Source organism: Rattus norvegicus, chromosome 6 (assembly GCF_036323735.1).
Source record: "Rattus norvegicus strain BN/NHsdMcwi chromosome 6, GRCr8, whole genome shotgun sequence".
Classification (NCBI taxonomy): Eukaryota; Metazoa; Chordata; class Mammalia; order Rodentia; family Muridae; genus Rattus; species Rattus norvegicus.
The window spans coordinates 68,265,515-68,282,565 of NC_086024.1; the positions used below are offsets into that span (position 1 = coordinate 68,265,515).

General features: G+C 38.7%; 1 long non-coding RNA gene across 1 annotated transcript; it reads right to left on the reverse strand.

Annotated features, from left to right (window-relative positions):
• Positions 1-1,514: 1,514 nt before the first annotated feature.
• LOC102555380 (uncharacterized) lies at positions 1,515-16,230 on the reverse strand. Its single transcript, XR_005505914.2, has 4 exons — positions 12,905-16,230; positions 5,096-5,157; positions 3,348-3,535; positions 1,515-2,436 (listed from the first exon to the last, which is right to left on the reverse strand). It is a non-coding gene; the product is annotated as an uncharacterized LOC102555380 (long non-coding RNA).
• Between the last annotated feature and the right edge of the window lie 821 nt (positions 16,231-17,051).

Here is a 17,051-nt window from a genome sequence, read left to right on the forward strand (position 1 = left end):
AAGACGTCAGGCAAGAAGGCTGGTGAAGGAAATTTGAGGGAGCCTCCTGGGAGAAAATGGAACGTACCCTGCATATGAACATAAATTCAGCCTCAACCGTCTGCTCATTTCTCCTTTTCCCCATTTGAAACACCCATTCTTACCAGAAACACAACTGGAATTCTACTTTTCCAATTCTAGTCTATGTGAGGTTTATCTAGTATGACTTTTATTGTGTTTGCATTGTTGCCTAGTTTTAAAATCATACTTTTTACCACAATAGGCACTGTGGTAGTTTGAATAGGAAACCTCATAGGCTTCTATAGTTGAATGCCTGGTTATTAGTGGGTGGCACTAGTTCACAGGGATTAGAAGGTGTGGCCTTGCTGGAGGAAGTGTATCACTGGAGTTAGGCTTTGGGGTTTCAAGTGCTCAAGCCAGGCCAATCATCTCTCTTTCTTCCTGAAACCTGCCAATCCAGATGTAGAGCTCTTTGCTACCTCTCCAGCATTATGTTTGCCTGCATACCACCATGATTTTCTCAGTGATGATAATGGACTAAACCTCCAAATATAAAAAGATTCAAAATTATTGCTTTCTTTTTTTAACTGTTGCTGTGGTCATGGTGCTTTCTCACAGCAATAGACCATTAGCAAGGACAGGCCTCCTGCAAGCTAAGTTCTAATTGTGTATTTTTGCCTGTCTTTATCAGTTAATTGATTTAGGAAAATGGATTAAAAATCCCACAGAAGTCCTATATTCTTTTTTAATTTTAATTAATTTTTAAATAAAATTTCCAAATTAAAAAAAAGCACACACTGAAATTAACCAGTCTTTACACCTCAATGAACTTCTATACTATTAGAACTGGTCATTTGACTGGAAGCTATGAAACATCACAGTAGATTTTATATTTTCTTATCCAATATTTTTTATGTACTTATCAATCACTAACCTCAAATAATCCACAACATAGTTAGGACTAGAGAAAACAATTAGCTTTACATAGCCTTTCATAACTCATGTACATTATTTGAATTCAGACCTTTCTCATGGCCTAATATTCAACCTTTCTTGTTTGTCTATACATTATGCAGTACCCACATTTGTATTTGTACACAAACATATATTATTGGCTATTCCACAGATGAGAGAGGGTATGCGTTTTTCTTTCTGAGATTATGTGACTGCATGTAATCATAATCATAATCATAATATAATAAAGTCTTACTTTTTTATTTTTGGGCAGAAATATGCTTCACATTGGGATCCCTGAAAGTCTTTTGTGTCCTTTTCACAGCATTTCCTTGCAGATGCTTGGATATTTTGGAGCTGGAAGCTTTTTCTCTCTAGGAATCTATTTTATGGATCATGAAATTGAAGGTCATTGAACTTGCTGATTTCTTGCATACTGGAGCAGCTTAGACTCTCACAAGGACATTTGGACTTGAAAACTCAGAAGAGATGTAAGACTTCTGCATGTCACATTAGGCCAGGGTGACTCCTCTACTGGAAGACAAACACAAAACCTCTGAGATACTCCTGAATGTGGAGTAGGCTTGCACATGCATTACACAAAAAGCAGGACTGAAATGGCCCTTCTGACTAATTGGATACTGTTTTTGGAGTTTGAAGCTAGGAACAAAACTCAGAGCAAGATCCGAGGATCTGAGTCATACCCTGCTATTCTGGTTAATTACTGCAACTATGCTTGAGGGAAAGTGACTATTGCTAAGTAATAAAAATAGATAAGACCACAAAGGACAGTGGGTAATTGTTTTGGAACTTGAAGTCACTTTAGAAAGATTAAACTAAAAACAAAAGGAAAACAATATAGAAAGGAAAAACCTGCAAAATCTGTTAATCTTAACTGCTAAATCCAGAAACCAAAGAAAGCAATAAAATATTATCTTTATTTGCTCACAACTCAGAACACGTATTGAGTTTCTATTTCAATTGAAGGCTTGGTATAAAATTTCTGTTTGAAGGTTTTTAATTGTTACTAAATAGCAAGAATTTTAAACGAAATAGGCTAGTCTTAAAGAGAATATTATTAGGAATAAAAATGCAAATCTTTGAATTCTTCCCCACAGAGTAGCTAGTATAATGGTGACAATGGTTACAGTCATTGGCCAACTGTTCATCCTTCCAAGTACAGAAGCAGCTATCGGATAAAGAGCATTGTTGAGGCTTGGAGCCATGGTTAATGTACTGTTAGTCAATGGAGATAAACAGCAGGTTGAAGTGTTTCTTCCCCACAAGCATTTGAAACTTCTGCCTTCACGTCTATTGTTTCTTCTACATTTTTACCCTCGGTATTCTTCTTTACTCCTGTCTTTATTTCTTCCTTTTTCCTTTCCATTTTCTATTTCTACCTACTTACTTTTGTTGGTTGCCTTCCTATATTTATTGTTTACCTCATTTCTTCTTCTCTCTTCTCTTTTCTTTTTCCTCTGCCTGTAATATTAAATAACCACAATATTTAAGTATATTTAAGAATTACTTAGCATTAATTTAGTACAATATGTTTTCCTTGGTTTAAAAATTTAGAGCACTTTAATATAAAGTGTATATTTTGGCCTTTGAATTGTGGTCAGTCTTTATGTAGATCACAAAACTTTATGGGCCATTAATTATACCAGTGTTCTGGTTTCCTTTCTATTGTTATAATTAAACACACTTTGACCAAGAACCAGACTTATCTTATATGAACAATCCTTTAGGACAATCTCACAGGAACAGATCCCTTTTTGAATAGATTCAAGGTAACTATCAAAGATAGTCAGGGATTGCATTTGCAGTAGAACTAGAAAGATTCAATACTTTATAATCATATGCTTTGGACTACCCTTAGGGTATCAGGAGACTGGGAGCTATGATTTAGCACAATGCAAAGGCATCATGAAACAAACATGATTTCTGGCCATATATGAAATGAGTAGAGAATTAGCTAGGATTTGGGGTATTGAGCAATGTTTTGTTTTGTTTCTTTTTAAAGAAGACTCTTAATGGGCAGTGAGTCTATTGCAATAGGAAAAGAAGAAAGAATGTGTTGGTTTTATTTCCCCTTGACCTCCAACATATATGAAAAGATTACATGTTCTGAGCTCTCAGACCCTGAGAGAAATTTCAGGTGTTTTGTCCAGGAATAGATGTCTATATTGTATTACAAAGAGACAGAAAACATTCAAAACTTATGCGCATGAGAAATCTTCAAACTATCCCAGAGATGTTAATGGATGTCAAAAAATAAAACATTTTATAGTGAAGCAGTTTGGGAAACAATGGATTCAATAAGCAGATTATAACCACCACTTGGAACTATTATCATATACTAATAAATACTAAAAGTATTCTGGATGGCTTACCTTGGAACATCTTTCCAAAGTGACTTTGACTTTTTTCTTTTGATCTTGAATATTTTTCCCTCTCATGTTGGAATTAGATATTACTAACATACAGCTCATGATTTTTTTCTTCAAACATATCGCTATCATTTCCTCCCCATCTGCTTCCGGTATCCCCGTTCTGAATCTCTTTATGCTCAGTGTCTGTTCTGACATAGCAGAAAAGGAAATATAGTTAGAACTCAAAGGACCAGCAATATGAATGATCAGAAGAGACCTGGTAACCTGTTTGAATTTCTGTTCTGTTTCGTACTTCATCTAAGACAGTTATGGGGACCTAAATATTCCTAATAAACTCAGAGGTTAGAGGATTTATTAGTAGCTGAAGAAACAAAACTAGAATTTTTTTTCCATCAAGAAGCAGCCTGTTTGGAAATGTATGAGTTAGGGGAGGCTAACAAGTTCCTATGGCTCAGTTCCATGTAAGCTGTTTATTTATGAGCCCCTTAGCTGGCTCTTAACGTGAAATTTGGTTTCCCATCCTCTACTCTCTCAAGGGCTACCCAGCAGAGACTGAAGAGTTGAACAAGGACATAGAACCCAATTAGCACTCACCCTTTCTAAAAAGAGCCATCTGGAGGCATAATCTTGTGTCTTGAAAAATTGGCAACTCTCTTCCCAGAAAGCCACATTTGGTAGTGTTTAAAGAAACTATTCAATGCAGCTTGACTTTTATGGAGTTCTAAACATTTGAACAAAATGAGAGAGATGGCAGGCTTAAAGTGCTACTGGGTAAATCCCTGAAATGTTTTCTTCTTCCCACTGCTGTTTTCCTTGGAAGAATATTCTCGGTAAAACTCAGAGCATAGTTGGCCTAAGGAACCAAAATAAACTTTGGATTGGTGGGATGGAATCCAAGTAAGTTAAATGACCCATTTAAATGGTTTAAGACAACTATATAACTCAAAGTTTTATGTATGGCATCTGTGATCATCGTGATATGCCTCAGCAAGATAAGCTGTTAGTAAAAGAACCAAGTGAGGAAGGAGCGTTTACAGTAGTTCTTAATGCAAAGAAGCACAGGGGTCTTCGCTTTGTGAACAGTGGGTCATTGAGAGGTCATCTGTGTGTTTTCCTAAGAGTGTTAAAAGTTCACCTATAGTATCTGTTATTACACCTGATCAATGGAGGGATGGGCCTTAAAACTTCTGGTCAAGTCAGATTTGGTAACTAGAAACCGTAAGGAGACTGAAGAAGTTGGAGTTGACAAAAGATAGCAAAAAATTAAATACACAGAAGTAGAAACTTTTTTTTTACTCTGTCACCCTCTGAAATAACTTTAGTTATCATAGAAGTACGAATTCTTGAAAATTCCTAAACTTAACACTGTATTGATGAAATAACACTTAATTAGAGAAAGGAATTCCATCAGCAGCTCACCTTCATGACCATAATAATGTCCTAACTCTGACAGGCCAACAGTGCTGAATGGTGCTTCCCACCATCTCCTTTTGTGCCTGGAAATTCTGTGAATGTGGGACTGTGAGAGGAAGAGAAGCTTTTGGAGGATTTGGTGAGATGCCCTTCTGCCTGCCAATGAGTGCTGCTTGAGTATGAACTCTGTTCTACTGTGGCCAATTGTAGGCCTCATAGAAGCATCACTGCCCTCCGTGACACAGAGGATAAGTATTATTTCTGAGGTCTGCAATCCATCTATTGCAGAGATAGAGAAAGAGGAAGCAGGGTTTGTGGGAAAAACAAATCCCTACCTTCGTCTGCTGCTTCTTCTAATGAAGTACCATGACACCACATGGACTTGGCTAGTACTGGGCTGTAAGGAGGAGTTAAGGATTAGAAACTATGTGGGGATCACAGGCACTGATTTCCTCTTTTTTCCTATAGTTAAATTGGAAGCGATATCCTAAACAGGAGGAAGGGAGTGTGTACCTCTGGAGCTACCATGGCGATAAGGTACTGGGTCTTACTGGCTACTAAGGGGTTCCTTTAGGACAGCAGAAAGAACTCATGCACACTGGTGATAAGAGTTTTGTTTGCATTAAAATCGAACACATAATTTGAATTTTGTGAATTCTGACTTATGATTTATGAGCATCTATAGTTCTAATTAATTGACATAGGACAATTGTATCAAACCTGAAAAGGACACATTTTAGTCATTTGAAAATCGTTACGTTAGGAAGCAAAGCTGTGCCTTTTGACTACTGGCAAGAAAGGGTGCCATCTACAGGCTCTGTGTAGAACTTCAGTTCTGAAGAGTTATCCTTTTGTGCGACCTTGAGCTGGCTATGCTGCAAAGAAGGTGCTTGGGTCTGAGGACATAGAAAATGGAGAAGCAGGCACTGGCACTGGGGTAATAGGGACAGGTAGAGGACAGATTCTGCTGACATGGGGTGAGAGCCTGGTACTTGATAATGAACTTTCTCCCTCTCTCCTGGCTGTCTCCGGTATCTTGGAAGCATTTGTTAGCCTTCAGATTTTCTTTCTTCTAGGCATTTGTAGCTTTTGACAGAATGAACATGCTTAAATATTTTATTTCTTCGTTTAGTTTTCATTTAGAAATGTAAATTTGTGAGGTGATCCATATAATCTTAAAAAGTCCCAAAGTGGAAAGGAAGAGTGGAATATACAAGAACAAGGGCGGTCACAAAACCAACTCTAATTCAGTGTAGACACGTGTAACTTGGTAATTGCTGCTGCTGCTGCTGCCCAATAGTTAGTTTTCGAGTGTTCCGAAGAATTAGTTTGTTACCTCTGTTTTCAATTCAATTACTGAGCAGTATTGAATTATTTTCTGAGTGTATTGGTGTTTACTGCTGGCCTGCAATAATGATTATATTTGAACAAATGATCAAAAAAAGAGCTTTGAAATAGTCAGTATAATATATTACCATTACAATATTACAGACTCATGATGATATTTTCTTACCATTATTTTGGTAATATGTGGGAATTAACATCTGAGATAGTGGCCAAAGTGGACATCACCCCAAAGAAACCCTAATGAAATTGGCAACAGTGTGTAAGGTATGAATCCCTGACTGAAAAAGTACAGAAATGATACCTTTTCCTACCAGAGAGAACACAGGCAAGCATGTGCTGAGCTTGGAGTCTGCAATACTAGATTTTCTGCTGTGATTTTCTCAAGAGAGTTTGTATAAGCTCCTTTGTGCTTTGAGAAAGCTTTTCTCTGATAGGAGACATTCTGGTTTTGGCCATATAAGTGAGCTGCAATGAAACCATGCAGACCCCAACGTTTCGAGATTAATCTTTCTGGAATTTGTTCAAAGTGCTCCCTACCCCTTGAGATGGTGGTTAGTGGTACTGAGCTTAGCAGCGGCATATAGAAATTATTATATCATTTGTTTCCAAACTTCAAAAACCACTTGTAAAAGCTCAGAGTTTGTTTGCCTCATTCTCTCAGTTAATTAAAAAGAGGATGTTTTTATAGCCTCAAGTGTAGTGTAATTTATAATAGGACTTTCTCCCTCCTGTTTTTAATTACCAGCTTTGCATGGTGGACTATTTTTCTTTTTATTGACGATTTAGGCACAGATCCCTGAGACCAGTGTTAATTGGAAAATAAGTTCTATGAATTTCAGTCCCTTCCAGGAAGGAACAAGGATGAAAGTACTTGACCGGAGCTTATTTCCCGTTCATTCCATTCATCCTCCCTACCTCACACTGATAAGGGGAGTATTTTCTATTAGATAATTTCACTTTTCAAACACGTTAGATATGAAAGCTTTGGAAGACTGAGGAGACAGTGCAAGGATAATTGATTTTTTTTTTCTTTCGGTGTGCCTACCTATTCTGTAGAAGATAGAACTGCTCAGGTCTTCCAGCAGGGTTCTAGTCTTGCAGGGTTCACAGTCTATCAACTGTGGGGCTTTTGTATAATGTTTCTTAAGAGTCTATGGAGATGATCCTGTGCTTTTTCCCCTCAGTATATATTGCATTTTTTTAAATCATCCTATTGGCTTGGCATGTAGTATTTTTTATATAACGTGGATTTACTTTTAATATTAGTTTATAGAGAATTTAAAAATTTATGTTCATACATGTTATTAGACAGTAACTTAGTTTCTAGTTGACTTTTGCCTCATTTTTGAATCAGAGTAATATTGGCCTCACAGCAATAATTGACAATCCCCCCCTTTTTACTTTTGAGAGATTTGTGAAATATTAGGGTCATTTACTTTTGAGAAAATGAGCTGTCATTTACCAGGAAAGCTATGGAGGCCTGATTCTCCTTTTGAGAAGTGTTTGCATTATCAACCCAACTTCACCATCTGTAGTAGGCATATCCAGATTTACTACTTATTCCTAGACTGTGATTTAAAGTTTGTGTCTGAAAAGGACTTTGTACTTTTACTGAGACTACTCGTTTTCTGTTGACAGTTATTTTCAGCATTTTAAGATAGATTTTTATGCTTGAAAATCTATCAGTGGTGTTCATTCTTCATGTTTGTGATGTGAAACTGCTATTTTCTTATTTAATTTATACAAATTTTATTTGACTACTCTTGAATATCTTTCAATTTGCAATATGAAAAACATATCTTGCACGCAGATAAAAGTCTCTCTGGCACTATAGTAATAAAAAATGGTTTTTACTGGCACAAAAACATAGGTTAATCAATGGAATCAAATCAAATATCCACACATAAGTCTATATATCTACGTACTTCTGTTATTTGACAAGGTGGACAAAATTATATAGTTGAATAAAGAAAGCACTGCCAACAAATGTTGTTGGCCTAACTGGATGTCTGCATGTAGAAGAATTCAAGAAGAGGCATATTTATCACCCTGCACAAATCCCAAGGCCAAACAACTCAAAGACCTCAAAATAGAAGCAGGTACCCTGAATCCAATACAAAAGAAAGTGGGGAAGGACCTTGAATTCATTGGCACAGGGAGATAACTTACTAAAAAACAAACAAACAAACAAAAAACAAAAACAAAAAAACAATAGCATATGCACTAAGAAGAACAAACAACAGCAACAAAACACGGCTAATAGGACAAAATGGCAGCTTACAACTCTACTTCTGACAAAGGGGTGATTTCTAAAACATTTAAAGAACTCAGAAAACTAGACATTAACAAACCAAATAATCTAATGGAATCTAGGGTGCAGATCTAAACAGAATTATCAATAGAAGAATCTCAAAAGGCTGAGAAGCACTTGAAGAAATGTTTAACATTCTTAGCCATCAAGAGGACTGTGAGATGTAAAATGGTTAAGATTAAAAACAAACAAACAAACAAACAAACAAACAAACAACTTCAAACTAAACTAAACCAAACCAAACCAAACCAAAACAAAACAAAACAAAACACACCAATGATAGCTCAAGCTGGCAAGGATGTGAAGCAAGGGGAAAACTTCCCCTCTTACTGGAGGGAGGGAAAACTTGTACAGCAACTTTGGTGGATCCTCTGAAAATTGGGGAATGTTCTACCACAAGGCCCTGAATATATCCTGGGCATATATCCAAAAGATACTCTCTCCTGTCACAAAGACACTTATTCAACTATGTTTATAGCAGCATTATTCATATTTTTCCAGAAACTGGAGACAATCTAGATGTCCCTCAACCCAAGAATGGATAAAGAAACTGTGATGCATTTACACAATGGAATATTACTCAGCTGTTAAAAAATAACATCATGATATTTGCAGACAAGTGGATGGAACTAGAAAAAAATTATTGTGTGAGGTACCACAGACCCAGAAAGACAAACATGATATATACTCTCTTAGAAGTAGCTATTAACTATAAGAGAAGGGATGATCATGTTACAATCCATAGACTTTGAGAGGCTAAGTAACAGGAGGGCTCAAGGGGGATATAGGAGTTCCCCAATCCAGAAGGAGAAATAGAATAGAGATTACAGGTGGACTGAAGGTAGATGAGGGTGGGAACAGGAGCGATCAGGTAGGGAAAGGATGAATGGAAGTAGAGAGTACTGAGAGAGACAACTGGAATTGGGGTGCCATTCAGGTACAATGCAATGGAAACCATCAGTAATTTATTAGAATGACCTTAGGTAAGACTCTTAGGAATGGTGGATATGAAGCCTGAACCAGCCATCTCCTATAACCAGGGAAGACTTTCAGTGGAGGTACTGGGACACCAACCCAGTCACAAAACCTTCAGTTACAATTGTCCTGCTAGCAGGATGTACTGGGGTAAAGGTGGCATAGAAACTGTGTAATGGTCAACCAATGACTTCTCCAGACCACACAATGAGATAAAGGCCACCACAGGTACTGTTTGGAGGCCAAATGGCTCAGAAACCTAAGATAGAACCAAACACAACAGACAAAAATAAAACAATTTTTTAAAAAAAGATAAAGGAAATGATTTCTAATGATATTCTACTATACTTGTAGACAAGAGCCTGGCAGTCACTATTTAAGAGGCTCTATCTAGCAATTGATAGAAACAGATACAGAGACCCACAGCCAAACATTAGGTAGAACTGATAAATCCTGCGGAAGAAGTAGAGAAAGGATTGTAGGAGTCAGAAGGGTCAAGGACACCAAAAAGAAAAACAATCTACAGAATCAACAGTCCTGAGCTCATAGGGGTTCCCTGTGACTGAATCAACAATAAGGAAGTCTGCCTGGGTCTAACCTTGGCCCTTTGTGTGTGTTATACTTGTGTAACATGGTGTTTTTGGGAGACTCCAAAGAGAATGAGCAAAGCTATTTCTGATGTTTTTGTCTGCTTTTGGGACTCTTTCTCATACTGTGTTGCCTTGTCCAGTCTTAAGATGAGATAAGGCATCAAGTCTTGTTGTAACTTGGTATGCCATGTTTGGTTGATATTCCTGGGAGGTATGCCTTTTTCTGAAGGGAAACAGGAGGAGTGGATGGGGGAGGAGACAGTTAGGGCATGGGGGTAGGAAGACAGAAAGAAAGGGATGTGCAGTCAGGATGTGATATCTGAGAGAATAAATTTTTTAAAAGTCCCTCTGGGCTCCTAGTTCCCTTGCATAACATGACTACCACACAAGACTTTCGAAGGTGTCCCAGTTAGAGATTCCCTGAGGTTTTTAATCACAGCGAACTCTGGGATTCTTATTGTTTCTTCCTCAATAGGAAATCTGCTGAGGCACTGGAACATCTGGAACCTCAGTTCCTACAATTCAATATTTCTGCAACAACATCAGCTAGCAGTGGTCATGCTAAAAATGTGAGCTCTCAGGTTCCTCTCTAGATCTGCTGATCTGATCTGTGTCCTCTTTACTCTCCTATTCCTGTGATAAAACACCATTTTCCACTCAACTTAAGGAAGAAAGAGCTGTGTGGACTTATAGTTCTGAAGGGTTAGAGTTCATGATGGTGGAGTACAGAAAACAAATATGGTGGCTGGAACAGCAAGTTGAGAGCTCACAAATTGAGTGGCAAGCAGGAAGCAGTGAGATAATCAAAGCTGGTCCATAATGAGGTACTTGCTCAAGCAAGGCCATGTCATCTAAACCTCCAGTCGACAACACGAAGCAGAGACCAAGTATTCAAATGCCAGAGCCTATGTGGGGCGTTCTAATTCAAACCATCACACTGTGTGTGCTTTCAACACACTTTCCAGTTGATTCTGATATTTTATAAAGCTATCAGCAAATAATAAATTATCTAAGTAAAATATTCAAATCACCAAACAGCCAACCTTCTCATGACACCTATCAGGACATCACATACGAGCTGTGCTGAAATCAGGAGAAATTGGTCTCTCCTACAAGTAGGCCTAAAAGTTCTCCTCTGAGGTGGACATGTTCCACTTTTAAGGATGTTGGCATCGGCAGGGAGAGGAATTCTGCTAACAACAGACTAGGGATGGTTAAGATTGTCTTTTAGGTTAATCACAGTGTCTCATTATAATGTCCTGACAATAGAGATATTGTAGGAATTGATGTCTCCAAGTGAATATTGGGAAGTATGAGGAACACATGTGGAAACAAAGATATTATTTTATTTGCTTGTTTGTTTTCTAAAGAGAGAAGGAGAAAGAATGCAGAGTTGAGTGGGTGGGGAGGATCTGGGAGGAAGTGAGGAAAGGGAAACTATGACACGCAATGAAAAAATAATACTTTTAAAAAACCAGGGAATTATGGAGTTTAAGAGAAAACCATTGTTTTAGTTAGCACAATTTACATGTGATAACCAGGGAAGGCTGGGCTGGTTAGTGATTGTTGTTCATAGATACACTTTTACTTTGGTGTTTTCATAACCTTTGCATTTTTGCTATCTTGAGTCTTATCAGCATAGATAGTACCCTTTACAAAAGTAATGAAACTCTTAATGTCTGTAGAGTTCCCTCAAGCTGAGGTGTACAGGTATCAGATCTCCTTAGATAAAGTTTTGCTAACACATACTTCTGCTTGTCTATTGTCTAATATGGGTATATGATCACATCTTTTGTTTACATATTATATGGAATATGGGTACAATTTGTGTATTAAATAACGTTAAATATATCAAGGGAATAATTTATTACAGTATTTTTTAAAGGAGAAGACAACTATTCTCTGTTAAATCATTTTATTTGTTTAAAGTTGTATTTATAATTCTTACCATAGGCTTATGATATAACTGCACAGTGGAAAGAGTCAAGAGACCTAGATTCTAATCTGAAAATTAGAAAACTGTAAATTAACTAAGCATTAACTTCCACTCTTGAACAAATTGAAAATCATCCTCTCAATTTCTTTATCTACAAAGTATAGAAAATGGCTTCTCAAACCTACTCAGAAAATTACTGTTGGAAATTAATTAATCAACAAGTTGAGCAAATGTATTAACTCCCGTATGCTAGGCAATTGACATGAAACACAGTGGGTGGGGAAATCCTCTTCAATTGCCAGGGGACATGCAATAGAGCATGGCAAGCAAAGAAAGTATTCAGTAGATGTCATATGATGTTAAGTACTAGACAGAGGTAAAAATAAATACAGAAAATTGGCAAAGGGAATTGTCTAGGGAGGAAATTACATAAGCTTTAAAATGGGTTATACATGGGAATCCCATGAAGGAGTAAAACTAGAGCATTGACCTGGAGGATATTATACAACAGTCATAGGAGGAGAGAATACTGGTCAGAAGGAAGACCAAATCAAACTCCCTATGTCAGGGTTATTCAGGGATCAGAAGAGTGACCACAGTGCCTGGTATGGAATAAAAGAAGAAAGAGTGGCAGAAAGTGAGCTCAGAGTGGTGGCAAGGATGACTAAGGACATATGTGGTTTTAAGATTGTATAATAAACTTTTCTTAGGGAGACACAACACGCAAGTCTGTCTACTCATTCCTGATGGAGAGCCCATGACAGACACATAAGGACTGTGTGGACCATGAGTTTTATAAGGCTTATATACCGGAGCAGAAAATAACTCAAGGACAGCTGCATCACCAAAGCTCAATCCCAGTATGGGTGATGTCTCACAAAAGTTGAGATTCTGGAACATACTTGCCACAGCCTACAGGCCGCTCAACAGGTTACTGCCCTTTCCAAGAGACTCAGTAAGTCTAAACCTCCTCCAGGCAGCTCACCTGGTCTCTGTGTCTACTTTTGCAGCTCAGATTCCTTCTGAGTGGGATTCTCTGAGTGTTTTGTTTGCTCTGGCAAGGAAGGGCTGTTAATCTGGTCAGCCTCAGGGACTTCCTGAAGCTTTTATTTTGAGTTGTTTACCTTTCTGTTTAAGGAGCTTCCCTGCTGCTTAACTGTTTAAATCTAGGGGGAAACTGTTACCCAATAATGCCCCTGTGAGGATGAAATGAGAACTATTGTAGAGTTTGGAACATAGAACAGATATGATCTCATTAGTTTTTAGTGAGGTCACTCTGGTTGCTTTGGCAGAAATAAAGCAGCCACAGGAGCACAGAAATTGGAAGAGACCAGTTAAAAGGACAATAATTACATTGTTCAGAAAAGTAATCAAAGAAGTTGTGAAGAATGGTCATATTCCAGATTTGTTTTGGTAAACAGATTCATTGAGCATTGAGATTGCTCTCATGTTCTGAGCAGAAGAGAGGAAAGGCTGACAGGAAACACTTGGCTTGAGTGAATAGGAGGAGACAGTTGCTCCTTCCGTTCCTGTGACTGAAAACAGGGATCTATATAGGTTTTCTAATAACTAGTACTCTTCCTGAAGTCAGCATCTTTTCAATAACTGAAATTTGTATCTTAGAAAGTTAGTCTCAGGAAAAAAAAGAAAGTTATTCTCATGAGTTAGATTGTTCAGAGTTCAGAGAAAATAGTTCAGAGCTGAGTAGGAGGTATTATACAGATACTATTAGACTAGGGTAAAATATCTGAGAAAATACATAAAAGCACACACAAACATATACATACACATGCCATATAAACATACAAACACGCACATACAAATACACATTTTCATACATACAGTTTACTTTGCTTTGCTTAGCTTAGTATATTTTCCTTTATTTGGCATGGGGTATCTTTGATTTATTTACCTTCTGCTTAAATTTCACAGAACATGTGAATTAGAGATAAATTAGTCTATTTTGCCAGCTTCACCTCAGGAATTTACTCTAAGCTTCCTAATGAATCTGATTATACTACTTTTCTTAAAACAATGTAAGGTTTTTTTTGTGGGGCAGGGTAATATTAGCCTTTTAAAAGTCCTATAGATGAATTCTATAAGATTAATTCTGAATTCTACATATTACATTATTTAGTCTAGCCATAATGCCGTCCTCATGAATCCCAGACTCAGGAGCATGTTTTTTCAGAGGCCTCTAGTTGCTCTTGATACATTTTATGATCTCTGTGACCTCCAGAGGACCTCCCCTCTACTGAGGTGGTTTCTTTTCTTTAGCAATGTCAAATGCAATGTCTGTTTCTCCTAGCAACTTCCTATGGTTACCACTGACTGTGCCAGTCTTTCATCATCAAACCCTAACGACTCAGAGCCAATTCATTTTCTTATGCATTTCTTAGTATATATTTCCTTGGAGTAATGTTATCACTTAAAATTGTAGGTTCATTTTCAAAATACATTTCCTTGATGGCATAGACTCACTCTTGTTCTTTTGAGTATCACCCATGGCATCCTCACAACCCAGGCTAGATATGTGTTCATATACATTTGCTGAACAGTTGTTAGTGATTTCGAAACAACCATGCCATACTGTAAGAGTACAGTAATAGTGCTTGTTGTTTTCTACTTCTAGTATTTTCTAAATTTGTTCTTGTTCTGACTCATATTCTTTCTTCCAGTATGCTGGTAGGATTGCATGAATTTCTGTGAATGTATTTATTCTCACCACTATAGATAGACTTGGGCCTCAGTACCTTGTTATAATGAAAAGTAAGAGTAAATGAAAATTAGGAAGAACATATCTGTGGGGTGAGGAAACAACAATAGGCCAGATCTTCATGGAAAGGGAAGCCTGTTTGTGAAGCTCAGCAGATGTAGGCTTGCTTCTTACCATGGTAGTGTTTGCAAGAGGGCATCAAGGGATATTCCTGACATACCTGCGGATCCACCTATTCAAAAGAGAACTAAGAGACTTAGGAGATAAGACTTAGTCTAGAAGGGTAAAATCTGCAGGTGTCATAAAAGTCCAACTAGAGAATCAAGGTAGTCTGCTGTGCTGGTGAATACACAAATGCTGGAGAGAACCTCTAGGGACACAGATGTGGCCATCAGAGAATGGGAAGAGTGGGAGATTAGCTAGTCCAGTTTATCACATAAGGACAGCTAACTGTGTACACTTTGTAGAAAGACTAAGACTCAGGAGCCTCTGCTTTTTAAGTTGGAGAAGTAAATACCTGCATAGAATTTTAACTCTCTCTCTCTCTCTCTCTCTCTCTCTCTCTCTCTCTCTCTGTCTTTCTCTCTGTCTCTGTCTCTCTGTCTCTGTCTCTGTCTCTCTGTCTCTGTCTCTTTCTCTCTCTGTCTCTTTCTCTCTCTGTCTCTGTCTCTGTCTCTCTGTCTCTGTCTCTGTCTCTGTCTCTGTCTGTCTGTCTGTCGGTCTCTCTCTCTCTCTCTCTCTCTCTCTCTCTCTCACGCGTGAGCGCACACGCATGCACACACACACTGTTCATGATCAGGCACTGATGGGTCCAGAGGAAATATTTCTGCTCTTTCAATGGAGCCAGAAAAGACAATGAGGACTACCAGAGCACAGAAGACAGGGGTCACCTGGCATGTGTCTGCAGCCATTGGAATACAGCCAGGCTGCTCATGACCTCCCAGAGCCATCTCACCAGGTGCATTAAGGCTGATTCCATAACTGGCTTCAAATTGGCAGTTCAGGCCTAAATCTCTGTTTCCAAGAACTGGACAAGTCATGGCAAGTCCAGGCCTCAGAAGCTGCCCTACCACCTGGACTGAAGCAAGGTCAATACCAGTTTCCAGACTTCCTCAGGAACAATTTTCAGCCCCCATTCCTTGGTAATGGGATGTCCCTAAAGATGGAGTAAGATAAAGGTCACCTACCTCAGATTCCCCTAATGTGCTTTAAATCAGGCCTGAAAGCTCAACTGGTTGTCTCTCTATCTGGGTAATGGGAGATCCTAGAATGCTAGACTTCTGCATAATAAAACACTGCATTTACATACTATCTGGGTCCAGGGTATCATTCTTTGCCGAATAGTGGACCCTTACAATGTCATATGCGTGGGTATAATACCTGTCTAAATTCCAGGCCTTGGAAGCTGGAGCAGGCAGCTGTGGGCTGCTACATTGTGTGTCAAACCCATTTTTCGAGGAGGTGCGTGGAGTGTAGGGAACGGGTTGCCCGGCTAGTATGGGATTATGGGAGCCTGAACGGGAAACCACAGCATGGACTCTTAGCTGTGATTCGGGTACACTGCTGCATGAAGGGAAAAGAAGGGATTAAAACAGTGAATTCCAAGCAGTCAGTCCTTACCTGAGACCAGAACCATAGCAGAGGATTGCCTTGCTTCCCTTTAGAAATTCAGTCTTGAGCCACATCTCTGAACACTGCAACCCAGAGGTATTGGTGATCCCAAGATTCTGTATTTGAAAGCTGCCAAGGTGTTTCTGGGGAGCAGTTACACTCGAGTGTTTCTCCCGTTAGCTTCCTGGACCTGGAGTAGCCACATCATCTTTATTCTTGCTTTTCAGATGGAGAAGGTAGGCTATGAGGTTAAAAGGAGCCCAGATTGCTTCCTGGCTTGTTTTAGCCCTGGTTCATTCCCTGCAGAGGCCTTCTTAAGCTTCTTTAAGGCCCCAGTAGCACAGAGGAAGCTTGAGGCCATCGCAGGCAGCGAGACTCCTGGATGACCACTGGATGGCATTGCTGTTCTTCCTTTCCTTACCTTATTCCTGCTCAGCATTCTTAGGAGTTAGAGTGCTCCTGCGGCCTCTTGCCAGTGTCTCCTCACAACAATGAAAAGCAGTGAGTGGAGCCTACCAAGTCCTTTTGCCAACAGGGAAGCCATTTCAGAGCCAGGTAGGCCCTGCGTGGATGTTCAGGACAGCACGTCTAAGGTGAAGGAAATGCTTTTATTTTCATTTTATAAAATCAGCTTCCCAGATCCCTTTTGGGATGTGTTTATAGGCCACGCTGTGAGTACTGGAGAATGAGACCACTGAAGACAAGTCCAGGAGAGGTGAGCAAATAAGGATTTTTAGCAGAAGAGCCTGCAAAACTGCTGAATGGGAAAGTGGAATGCTTTTATCTGATTTTGGAGTCAATTTGT